This window comes from Podarcis cretensis (assembly GCF_951804945.1).
Source record: "Podarcis cretensis genome assembly, chromosome: 11".
Taxonomy (NCBI): Eukaryota; Metazoa; Chordata; class Lepidosauria; order Squamata; family Lacertidae; genus Podarcis; species Podarcis cretensis.
The window spans coordinates 21628319-21640709 of record NC_137180.1 but is presented as its reverse complement, the minus strand read 5'-3'; the positions used below and the strand labels follow the sequence as shown (position 1 = coordinate 21640709).

General features: G+C 41.5%; 2 long non-coding RNA genes across 4 annotated transcripts in view; one reads left to right on the top strand and one right to left on the bottom strand.

Annotated features, from left to right (window-relative positions):
• The window catches only part of LOC307226860, a 19519-nt gene extending 7128 nt beyond the window's left edge, over window positions 1-12391 (bottom strand). The window contains exons 1-3 of one of the 3 annotated variants that reach the window (XR_013843607.1): window positions 12249-12391; window positions 11054-11663; window positions 3428-3531 (exon numbers count right to left, since the gene is read on the bottom strand). This is a non-coding gene — a long non-coding RNA (uncharacterized lncRNA). Of the gene's footprint in view, window positions 1-3427; window positions 3532-11053; window positions 11664-11970; window positions 12067-12248 lie in introns of those variants that run through there. The other 2 variants (XR_013843608.1, XR_013843609.1) reach the window with 2 other exon arrangements.
• On the top strand, window positions 3641-10247 carry LOC307226932. The gene is made up of 2 exons (XR_013843712.1): window positions 3641-4300; window positions 10157-10247. It is a non-coding gene; the product is annotated as an uncharacterized lncRNA (long non-coding RNA).

Here is a 12391-nt window from a genome sequence, read left to right as displayed (position 1 = left end):
TGTACAATCATTATTCTTTCCTTTACACTAGTGCAACATCCCTTACACTGGCAGCCAGAGAACTTTTAAGTAACAGAGAACAGTAAAGGAAAACACCCTGGAGCCTAACATTTAATAGGACTCTGGAACCTCCTTTTCATAATTTTTACTTAAAATGGAATAACTATACAGTAGATGCATTAAGGGTTGGGATTTTGAAAAAACTAAATAGCTTTTGTATCTGGTTAGCCAAACCGAAAAGTGACAAACATACTTATTTGGAAAGAAGCTTAAGATTCTTAAAATTCAGAGTTCTCTGAGCCTGTTTCAAATAAAGCTTCTTGGCTGGATTTTTATTGCATGCAAGGACCTAATGAAAGCTCTTGCCTTTTTCTTTCCACACCCATGTAATCAAACATATTCTCCCTAGAACCAGAAGCTCACTTAGATAATTGGTATTGAGCAATAGGTTGCATGAGAGATTTTGAGGATTTGAGTACGTAAGGCATTGTTTTCAGATAGATTTTCCACAACAAATACTGGAACAATTTAATGAAGGAGCACCTGTATTTTGGGGTATTCAGTTGAAATATTGCAGGCATATCAGCATAACCATCTGCATTGGGAGCAAGGTGATTAGTTTTGAAGTATGAAAATTATTGTTGAGCACATGTCTGAATAGAACTGGAAGGAAAACAGTTACACTTGTATATCTGGAAACTAATTGGGTCTGGAAACAAGCTTTTCCATGTTATGGAAGGCTTTATAATATGTTTGTAAAGCTGATGGTTGTTTTTTAATTCATGGATGAAAGGGACCTAATTTCAAGTGAACATTTTCCAAAAGACACTTGTCTTTTTTCAGTTATTTTAAAACTTTCTGTAGGAAAAAATGGTTCTCAATTGTCCCAGTTTTCTCAGATGATATAACTCATCAAGAACATTGTTTGAGCTCCCTGGTGTAACGGAATACACAGGCAGCTGTGTTCTCTTTTATATATATGGCTAGAGCTGGAGTACCCTATGTGGATCCTTGCTAGATTCTGCTAGATTACTACTCCCATCACTTCTGACAACTGACCATGATGGCTAGGGCTATAGGAGTTAAGTCTACAAACACATTGAAGGCACAGTGGTGACTAGAAAGGTCACTATGGAAGGGTTAGGGGAAAGTAAACTTGGAGAATTCTTGAACGTGTGTATTTTGGGATGAAAAATAAAAGCACCCTTCCTATCGCTAGGCTGCATGTGGGTAATACTTAAAATGGCTAAGCACTTAGGAAGGCAGTGAGTTTGGGTTTTGGGAACCTGGGACAGATAAGGCTGGCCCAAAGCTGGGTACTGAAGACAACCAGTGCCAGCTTCAGAGATCCAGGAGGATATCAAAGTTTATTAAGAGGCCCAGAAGAGTTAGTGAGGGAACATATCTGCTCTCTGTTGACTTCTGCCTTGTCCAAAGAGGTTCTACCACCAAGCCCAAAAAACATTGACAGCCAGAAATAAAACACTTGTAAAAGCTTTAAGCATATGTTGGATGCTGTCCTCAGTTTCATAAATGTAGTCCTAGGGTCTAAATGTAGATAAAGACCAGTTAAAGTTTATTGACAAGCTGATTCTGAAAGAATAGGAACCCTGCAAACATGGTTTTGGGTTTAAATGTAGGAACCTGGCTTTGTAGCTGGCACAACGTATCTTTTTTATTTTTAGATAGAATATTTTTAAGTCTTGTTCATAAAGGTAAAGGCAAAGGGACCCCTGACCATTAGGTCCAGTCGTGGCTGACTCTGGGTTTGCGGTGCTCATCTCTCTTTATTGGCCGAGGGAGCTGGTGAACCAGAGCAGCTCAAGGAAACGCCATTTACCTTCCCGCCGGAGCGGTACCTATTTATCTACTTGCACTTTGATGTGCTTTCGAACTGCTAGGTTGGCAGGAGCAGGGACCGAGCAACAGGAGCTTACCCCGTCGCGGGGATTCGAACCGCCAACCTTCTGATCAGCAAGTCCTAGGCTCTGTGGTCTAACCCACAGCGCCACCCACTTCCCTTCAAAGTCTTGTTCATACTTTTGTTGTTTAGTCGTTTAGTCGTGTCCGACTCTTCGTGACCCCATTGACCAGAGCACGCCAGGCACTCCTGTCTTCTGTTCATACTTAATGTTAATTAAAAATACTTTGAAGGCATGGGGTGCTTTCTGACTTCATTACACTAGCATTCTTCATTCTTTTGCAAAACAATAAAAGCAGGGCGTACAGGGGCAAGCCGCAGGAATTGGGGAAGAGGAGCTATCAAGGCTTGAATGAAAGAAGTGACTGATCAGAAGGCCACATGACCTGGAAGCTGGCCACATGACCTGGAAGCTGTCTGCGGACAAACGCCGGCTCCCTCAGCCTATAGAGCAAGATGAGCGCCGTAACCCCAGAGTCGTCCGCAACTGGACCTAACTGTCAGGGGTACCTTTACCTTTACTTTTACACAGTTCTCACCCCCCCACACACACTTCAGTCCTTCCTTGTTTTTCTCTACAGCAGTAGAGAGAGCTGCCCATAGAAAACAGAAAAATCCAGGATATACCTGTAGCTGTGATTGAGCTATAGGAAGGTGAATGAGATAGGACTGTACTCTCCCAGAGCCTTTCTTGCAAAGGTCATTATCATGGCAACCAAGGCAGTTTCTGTTCCAAAACTGGGCCTGAAACCAGATAAACTTGATGTTCTATGGAGCAGTTTGCGTACAACCCCTACAAATGTGTTCCGACATCTCATATTGGGTGGCTTCTCTATTCTGTTTTCTAGGCTGTTGCCAGAACATTTCACTGACCACTTCTTATTCAGTGTATTAATTGCTTCCTGCCTCGTCCCTAACCATTTCTGTTAAGATTTTCATAAACTCTATAATCACTAAGTGGGTGGCCATAATCTCAAGCCTAGCTAGAAAAACAGATACACAATATCGTCAATCTTTGTTTGGTTTCCCTTTACTATATACACCACGGTTAAGATTGCTCTTCTTGTTTTCAAAGCTCCTTAAGGGCTTCTTTCACATCTTTGCTTCCCCATCTCTTGGGGGAAAATGGAATGCAGAATTACTTAATCATTCCTCAGGCTAAATTCAGATTTATGCTATCCTGTCCATGGGATTTTCTGTTCCCTTCCCCAATAACTGCATCGAGATTTTTAAAAGTTCAAATTCTTTGCAAGCTAAGAAGATGGGCTAAGTTGAACTATTGAACTAGAACCAACTATATGAACTGGGATGTAGGGGATTCTTGGAGGCTATGTGAACCTTAAATTTAATTGGTATTCTAGCTTATCCATGATTATATGAAAATTCTATATAATTCTAACATGGCATACATTTAAATGTTTCAGCATGTCTTTTTAAGAAACAGCTTTACTCTCTTAATGTACAGAGAGGTGATGACATATAATCCAATGAAGATGCAAAATGTACCTGTGGAAGCCAACTTTATGCTGTGCCTGTATAAATAGGATTTCCTCTGAGTTGCTGCTCCACTCCAGACCTGTTTTTCATGCCAGTGCTAAGCTCCAATGTGTCTGGAAAAAATAGAGAAAATCTCTAGCGTCAGGTCCTGGCTTCTCGCGATGCACTAAAACATTTGCACAATGTGCACAAAGAAACTTGTAACAATTTGTTTTATTCTGTTTTTTTTTAATAGGGTTAGAAAAGGTAAAAAAAGATGAATAATATACTTCAAAGTAGTTCAGTGTGTTTTCATTTCCATTTCTTTGCATTCAAAAAGAGAGCCAAACATGCATACAGCTCTTGGATTTCCTGAGTCATAGGTTAATGACTGCAATACAGAAAACTGAAAGGTTGCTTCTACATTATTTGCAAATGCTCACATTTTTATCCTAATCTTGTGGGTTTCGGACATTTTTTTTGAAACATCATATGTGCTTGGTTATGGAAAACACAGTCTAACCTGCTATTTGCAAATGATAGAACAATCTGTTTGCATTAGATTAGAGGTTAAGTTTGATTATCTTGATTACCTATGTGCTTCAAGAACTTCTTGTTGGCTGCAAAATTCTGTTACATGGCAGATGTCTTCAGACACCTGAAGGTTCTCATAAAGATAAGAATGTGCTAGCAGATTCCAAAAGAGGTTAAGCTAGAATCCGATGGATATAACCAACAGGACTTATTTAGACTGGGTTGTATCCAACCAAGTTCTTCTGAGAGTAGAATTTACTCAGTAGATCCAACGACTAGACCTGCTAATACTGCCTATGAATTTCAGTGGGCTAATATTGTCCATTAATTTCAGGTTTTTTTCCATCTGCATTAAAGGCTGCCTTACAGGTGAGTACATGAAGCATTTTAAGTGTTGCAGGAAACACTGCAATTTTGGAGTTGGTGTATTTTGAAATTGTTTTATGCAGTGCCGTAGCAAAGTTCTCCTAAATATAATATAAACAAGACAATCCACAATGGCTCAGTTCACCGCCTTGACTGTCCCTAAAAAATAGAAATAATGCATTTCTGAATATTCATCTGCAAATAATCATAGCTGGAACAGCACACTTCCAGCTGGAAAAATAAGCCTGGCAAGATCACAAGCATCTGCCTATTTCTTTTTATCATGTGCTTTTAATTCAAACCAAAGAAAGAAGGACTGTTGATTCATTAGTTAAGATTTAACTCTGCTCATCCTGAACTACATAGCTCATGCAGAATTTACTCAGCAGTTACTGAATCTAGAAAATTGTTTCCCTTACTGCTCTCCGCCTGCCCACCAATGGTTTATAAAAATAAAAAAATGGAAATGGAGGTAACAGAGGGATTTGCATCATCAACATTAATACTTTTAACAAATCTGGTGGTAGCAGATCCGAGAAGTGAGATGATATGGGGCTTCTTCAGAAAAATGATCTAAGAACAGCAGGGAAGGATGAGACGGGTGAGCAGAAAATAAGCTGAAATGCAAACCAGCAGCTTTCTCTCAGGTCTAAGCAGATGAGCATCATCTGCACTGTAAATTATCAAAATACAATTATGCCATCAATCCCCATTTGCTGAAGCCATCTTACTACAACAATGTCACAGCAGGCTTACTCATTGTTATCTAAGAACTTTCCTTCCCCATAGGTCCTTTGGGACAGAGTCCTTCACATGATTCATAAGTCATTCATCTTCATTCTAAGACGGAGACTCCCTGTGAGTAGCCATCAGAGTTGCAAAAGTGAGGGGGAAAGTTATTTCAACAGAAAAACAATCAGAACAAGCCAAATCTGCCTTAATATTTTCCTTAAATAATTACCCCTGCCAGCCTCACTTCCAGGAACATAAATGAGCTACAGAATTCTGGTTTCTGATTTTTGTGATACATTTCACTTTTTGCCACTCCTGCAGAAATTGTGAATAAGAAATATATTTCTAGTCTTTTGGCACGATGAAATAAAATGCTCAACCGGTAAACAAGACAATTATTTGTGAGAAATAGATGGTGTGAATATTTGTGGCTGCTTCCAGTCCTACTCAGTAACCACTCTTCTGTAAGGCAGAAGTGGAATTGCAACTGACTTTAAGCTCGCACAACATCAAAACACAATTGGAAGCTGGTTTAAACAAATCAGGATCTTTGTGAAGATGTCTATGTGACAGGAAGAGGAGGGAACAGGTAAAGGAGAAGAGAGCAGGCTCAATTCCTCCTTTAATGGTTGATGAAGCTGGAAACCTGAATTGACCCTAGAAGAGCTGATGTGTGCCATATTTTCATTATCCTTGTGTATTCTCTGAATACTAATAACCATCAGATTTGATCTAAAAGGGTTTTTTTTAGACTTCTAGCCACTTTACAATAAATATGTATTTTGTTGCACTTCCAAAGTCTTATAGTCAGACAAAGGCAGGCTTAAGGCTGTGCAACAGTATCAGTAGCTGAGCCTGGTTTTAGCATCTATGCTGTATTTTTATGTTTAACAACTTTGATGAATTGGGGAAAACATTTGAGATAAATAGCACAAACTAAGTGTAAAGTCATGCCGCAAAACAAAAGTCTTGGCACTTCTAAGTCGTGGCTTTGCATGTCATAACTTTAAATGACTGCTCTGAGGCTTATAAGCTGTTCCTATTAATACAGAACTAGTTGCAAAGTTGAGAGATGATTCCCATAAAATATGTTTTAGTAAAAACAAATGCAATTGTGCTTGAGCTCTCTGCTGCATAACTCAGGGGTGGGGAATCTCTAGCCCCTGGTACAACCTTGGCCTGCCAGGGAGTACTATTTGGAGTGTGAGGTCACTTCTCCAAAGCCACACCCACCTGTCAATCAGCTGGTATCATTGGGTGGTGCCAGGTGATGGGCAGCGGTGCTGATTCATCAGCGCGTTCCCCGCAGAGGATGTGTTGGTGAAGCAAGCCCCTGCAGAGAGCAGGACTGAATTCTCCACTCAAAACAGAACTCCCTGCCACTGTGTGGGTCAGCATTTACAGATGTTCAGGATCACCTGCCTGCCTATCAGTTACATCATAATGATGTCAGATGGTTGGTAGGCAGAAGGCCACCTGTAAAAGCCCATGGATGGTGGGAGATAAAAGATCTGGACCACCTTGGTATAATGAATGCATTCTTTACTGAATACATACTAGAACTCCTGTAGTGTTACAGATTCTAGAGATTATCTGGCTTGTGCAAGTACAGCTATGGCAGTCTTGAAAAAAGGAACTGACAAGAACACAATTACTTTTTCTGTTATGATTTGTTGTTGTGTGTAATATTAAAAACCACAAACTGAACAGCTAAATGTACTTGGGCAGCCAGATTCCCTAAGGCAGTGTTTCCCAACGTTGGGTCTCCAGCTGCTTTTGGACTACAATTCCCATCATCCCTGACCACTGGTCTTGCTAATTGGGGGTGATGGGAGTTGTAGTCCAAAAACAGCTGGAGACCCAACGTTGGGAAACACTGCCCTAAGGTAAGATGGAAATAACAATTTCCTACTATTTTCCCCCAGTGTGTGATAGCACAGGTACATTTTTTAACCAGGTATCTGAACTTCTATGTGTAGATCAGGCATAGGCAAACTCAGCCCTCCAGATGTTTTGGGACTACAACTCCCATGATCCCTAGCTAACAGGACCAGTGGTCAGGGATGATGGGAATTGTACTCCCAAAACATCTGGAGGGCCGAGTTTGCCTACGCCTGGTCAGATACTATAAATTCTACCTCGATTAGAAGGTAAAACATGGCCTGCTTTCATATTGTGCTTCCAGACTGTGGAATTCAAGTACATACCAGCAAATTTTGGCTGCATAATTAAAGCTGATTTGGTCTTGTGCAACAAGCCCACTTTCCCAAAAGACCAGATTCTTACAAGAAGGAAAGTGATGTAAAAAAAAAATGTACTGGAAGGTGCAGATTTACACTTGCTTGACTCATCTAACTTCCCTGCAAACAAATCAGAATTAATGCTTGATAAGCAGGTTGTCCGGAAGCAATCATTCTGTCTGTTCTAAGATAGCCCTGCAATTGTGCACCCTGTAATTCAGGTGGCCACTACTTTTGAAGATGACACAGTATGGACTGCTGGGTTGGATGTGCATTTATTTGATCCCATTCCAAATTCTCAAAAAAACTGTCCATTCAAACGGGCCACAGATCCATAGAGGAAAATGGAGGTGTTTGTGAGACAATGTTCGATTGTTTGCAAAACGTTAAAATGCAGAAAGGGCACCCCACTCTTTACATCACTTCAAGAATTAAACATCTTCAAGTGAAACAAATGGAGCCTCTACAAAATGATTAAGCAACAGTCGGTGCTATCCAGCTTGCCGTCCGTCTCAAGCCTCAAGATGACGAAGGCTGGATGTTCTGCCAGGAATGGGCCCTGGAACAAAGACTATAGATTTCTGGCCAGTTCTGTTCATAGTTGATATGCAACCACATGTTGTGGTGAGATACAAACTATTTTTCTGGATCATGATTCTATAAGCCTGTTGCCTCCAGGAAACTTTTCTGAATTGACATGTAAAAAATAAATAAATGCAATGCTTTTAAACTTGTTCATAAATTCTCTGGAGTTAGAAGTGAGCAGTGAGATGGTCAAGTTTGCTGATGACAACAAATTAGTCAGGTGATTGGGAGGGGATCCAAAAGGTTCCCTCCAAACTGGGTGAATGGCGATTAAAATAGCACCTGTAGTTCAATGTAAGGAAGCAATAAACACCAGGGCAAAACTTCCTAACTCCATAATTACTAATAGGGTCAAAACTGGTGGTGACTGAGATCCTGGGGTAATAGGGGAGAGCTTGAGGCAACAGCTGTAAAATAGCTGAATTATGGATTATGGGATAATTAGAAATGAATAAAAAACAAAACTGGTAATATCATAGTACCCTCATACAAATCTATGGTATGACCACATCTGGAGCACTGTACATAATAGTATTGCTGCGTTTCAGAATGATACCGCACAGCTGGAAAGCTGGAAAAGGGCAACAAAACTTATAATGTGAGTGTGAGCAACTTCCCTTTGGAAAAAGGATGCACTGTTTGGGGCTGATGCTTTTGTAGCCAAAATGGCACTGCCGACAAACAAGAGGAACGAATTAGCAGCGCTCTGAGGTTTCCCAAAGTACAAAAAAGAACATGATCTTCTAAAGGAATTTCCGAAACATTTTAACGAGGACTGAGCAACTCTGTGTTTGTGAAATGCAGACTGACTGTTGGGGAGAATAAATGCAAAACCAAGTGGAAGGAGGAATAAAATTGAGTATTTAAGAAGACATAGCTGACTCATCCACAATACGGCAGCTAGACTGGTGACTGGGAATGGCTGCCGAGACCACATAACACTGGTTCTGAAAGACCTTCATTGGCTCCCAGTACGTTTCCGAGCACAATTCAAAGTGTTGGTGCTGACCTTTAAAGCCCTAAATGGCCTTGTTCCTGTATACCTGAAGGAGCATCTCCACTCACATCGTTCTGCCCAGACACTGAAGTCCAGCTCCAAGGGCCTTCTGGCGGTTCCCTCACTGCAAGAAGTGAGGTTACAGGGAACCGGGCAAAGGGCCTTCTCGGTAGTGGCACCCGCCCTGTGGAACGCCTTCCCATAAGACATCAAGGAAATAAACCACTATCTGACTTTTAGAAGACATCTGAAGGCAGCCCTGTTTAGGGAAGCTTTTAATGTTTGATGTTTTATTGTATTTTTAATATTTTGTTAGAAGCTATCCAGAGTGGCTGGGGAAACCTAGCCAGATGGGTGGGGTATAAATAATAAATTGTTGTTGTTGTTGTTGGAACACTAAACAGGAGTATTCCACACTGTCCAATTTTGTTGCGCTTGTCCCACTTGCTGCTTTATATTGCTGTAACTAGAGGCTGCGCCTTGCTCACTCAGTCTGCCAACTCCCAACATTTAACTCCTTAGAACTTGCCTTCCTCATCCCATTCAGCTTCTAAGCTTGCTTTTCAGCTCCCCAACTTCATATCTGAAGCTACTTCTCTCTTCTGTTCTGCAGGCCTGCTTTGCACCTTCAGATCTTTCTCTCTGCTTTTATGCAACTACGCCTGCATCGTCCTCCTCCCACACACTGCAGCTGCTAGACACCCTTTTCACCTTCTGGCCAATTATGAAGCCACCACCCCTCCTATTCTTCAGATTCCATCATGCCCCTGCTTTTATTTTCAAACCCATTCCTATGCCTCCTACTCTCTCCTTTTTTGTAACCTCATTTGCACACCATTTTCACCTTCCCCTCTTTTTCTCTGCTCCTCCTCTTTCTCAGCTCCCCCTTGCACACAGACCACCCCTCATTTCCATGCCGATTTGCAGCGCTCTTTGCATAAACACACACAGCATGATGATATATGTTACCGTATTTTTAAGATGAACATTGTTATGAGTTTGCAAGTGCCAGACATATCTGATCCCTGACTTGAGCCTGGAGATGGGAGGAATTTTGAGGCTCATTTGGCCGACATGTAGCATTCAGTTGGGCTTCTAAGGGAGCTTTCAACCCCAACCTCTGGGCACTCTCATCATGGGCTCTGTAGTTCATAACATCTGGATGGCACTATCTTGGCTATCCCTATTTTACATAGCTACCTGTGGTCAAGCCATTATTTTTACTCAGACACACAGCAGTATGGTTTATGGCCATCCTTGCACAGTAGTCCTCTTGTAATGTCTTTTTTTTTTTTTACTCAACAGGATTTCAGAACCGTGCTTAGGGTGACGGAGGAATGGAAAAGTTGTTTGAGGTTCAAGAAGGACAGCAAATAAACATAATGCATGCTCAGGGGTTTATTTGTATATGCATCTTTTTACCATAACCAGTATGGTGATGACTGCGATGTAAGGCGATATGCAGCAACTGGTGTCCTTTCTATAAGAAGCAGATGGAGGCTGTCTGAGAGAACTAAACCAGGATATGATAATGTAAACTAGTATTTAACAAAACGAATGCTAACGTTTTCTTGAGTTCTGAATTTCTGCATGCATTTAAATTGTTTTCCAGATGTCTTCAAAACAGTAGGGTTGAGCAGATAGGCGGTGAACAAGCAGTGGTCAGGGTCTCAGCAGTGGATTTAGCTCAGTGCTCCCATAAATACAGGTTATTTGTATCATCTCAGCACCACATTGTACACATTTTTATGAACTCTTGTTTATGTAAACTGTCCCTCTGTTTTTTCGTATTAACATTCACTAGCTTTATACTTAGGAGAATGAGACATAAACATTTGCATTCTTGGGGTTGAAGGGGGGGGGGATCAGCTCCAAAAGCGTAAATGATTTTGCATTGCTAGGATAATCTAAAATCCCTTGTCTGACTAAAGGTCCCTCCACACCCCCAAGCACTGCAAAATTTCTAGATTTTACACTGTGTGCTTTATGTCTCTGCTTGTAAGGAGAGTGCTTCTTTATAGATTTTGATATCCAAGTTCTTTACAAGGATACACAAAACTGTTACCACAGGTGCATTACCGAAACATGTTTTGCATCACTTGTATGGCACAGGTGCACATGTCACAAACTGGGACTGGCGATTTAGTTCCTTCGCTTCTGTATGTATATTCAGTGGTCTTAAGCACTGCATGGACCACCTACCTTCAAGGTTGCATCCAGTAGCAATGCACACATGGGTGGCTACAGATCTTATTTTTCCAAGTGTGCTTTTGTGCGCATTCATCCACACATGAGCACTTTAGACTCTTATCTCAATGTTTTCCATCCACACTCATGGGCAGTCCTTAATGGAATGTATTTCACTGTGGGTTGTTGTTGTTGTTGCCTCCCCTCAGTTTGTACTTCCCCACCGTATCCTGAGTTCAGGAAACCAGATGTCCATTGTGGGCATGTGCACAGGTATTTGTTTATGGGCATGCATGGCCAATTGTTTTTCATAGAATCATGCAATTGTAGAGTTGGAAGGGACCCCAAGTGTCATCTAGTCCAGAGCTCTTCAATGCAGGAATCTCAGCTAAATGGGATGACAGATGGCCATCCAATCTCTGCTTAAAACCAAGGCAGGAGAGTGCACCATCTTTCGCGGGAGTCTGTTCCACTGTCAAACAGCTCTTCTTCTTCATGTTAAGTGAGAATATCCTTTCTTGTAACTTGAACCCATTGGTTCGGGTCCTAGACCGAAAAACAAGCTTGCACCACCCTCTGTGTGACAGCCCTTGACATATCTGAAGATGGACAGGGTTGCCATATTCTGAAGAGAAACAAAGAGGACACAGTTGCCGACTTCTACTTTTAACTATGGATTGCTATGACGACTCTACCCATGAAAAAGTGTCCTGGAAAAAGAGGGCACATGGCAATCTTCTCAATTTTTTTCTGATACACCAGACTTATACAAAACAGCAGGTTAAAAAACCCAAAGCCTTGTGTTGCTTGGCCCAGTCAGCTGCCCACTGATGAGCACCTTGTCAATGGGAACAGAGTTAGACAGATGGCATCCAGCAAAAATGTTATAAGTAAACAAACAAACAAACAAACAAACAAACAAACAAACTCACCTACACCATGCACTTCAGTACCATCAGTTGGGTAACATACAATTTTATATTGTTGTATTTCCCTTCACCACTTTATCCACGGATCGGGAACATGCAACTTAAACGGGGAAACTGCAGACTGTCATTTATTTGGATGAGTACAAGGTCGTGCTGATGAAGCCGAAAAGGGTGCACACCTGGGATGCATCAAACCCACTTTACACAGCCCAGGACAGGAGCCCCCAACATGTGTTGTGTGGGAATACAATTAGGGAGGAAAAAAAGAGCTGTGTTCCTACCTTAAAGGGGCCTGAACATCTAAAGTAAGGGCTGAGGGAGTGTCCTACTCCCCCCTCAACCTTCCCTGCCCGATTTCCAAGCTGCATCAGAGGAGGAATGTGCCAAAAGCCCCTCCTGCTGGAGCTTCCAGTATGGGCTCTGG